We start from the raw sequence: 695 nt of genomic DNA on the forward strand, positions 1-695 counted from the left end.
AATGCTCTGGACAAATTTGCTCGTCTTCACAACGTGGTGTGGCATCTTCATCTGCCATACCATCCGCAGTCCAACGGCGTTGTGGAAAGGCACATAGGCCTGTATAAAGAACAACTTCGTCTCAGAGGAGGAGGGACGTTTAAAAATTGGACTAAGTTAAATCATGATGTTCTCATCTCGCTGAACACTGCTAAACCTTTATGGGATGAAGCCAATGTCCAAAAACCTCCACCTTGGAAGCCCAAGTTCCAGCCAGAAGAGTTAGTATGGATCTCGATACCTCACCCTCATCAGTCTCGCCCACAAGTTCACAAAGGAACAGTTCAACGGTCGGGACAGTATCCTAATACCTATTCTGTCCAACTAGAGGAGAAACCCGATCGTCCTCCTATCATAGTTCATCACAACTGGATGACTCGCCGTTCCGACGTTCACCCAGTATCCTTACCGTAAATCCAATCATGATTCTCTCGTTTTGTTTTGTTGTTGTTTTCTTTTCTCTACAGGTTTAGCCCCAAAAGCGATAACCCACAACGACCTGATTACCAGACTAGTTCATTCGAACCCATAGAGTGGTGGTGGTGAAGGAAACACTGAGACGGCGAACGTCCGTTTGCTCAAGACTCACTATGACACTGTTTTCTCTCATTTTACTAGGTGTTTTATTGACATTGTCTGTTATAGGAGAGGACGGG

General features: G+C 45.5%; 1 protein-coding gene across 3 annotated transcripts in view; it reads right to left on the reverse strand.

The window, feature by feature from the left end:
• FAM13A (family with sequence similarity 13 member A) overlaps window positions 1-695 on the reverse strand; it is an 80,486-nt gene that overhangs the window by 69,300 nt on the left and 10,491 nt on the right. The window lies entirely within an intron of this gene.

This window comes from Alligator sinensis, unplaced genomic scaffold, assembly GCF_000455745.1.
Source record: "Alligator sinensis unplaced genomic scaffold, ASM45574v1 scaffold125_1, whole genome shotgun sequence".
NCBI lineage: Eukaryota > Metazoa > Chordata > Crocodylia > Alligatoridae > Alligator > Alligator sinensis.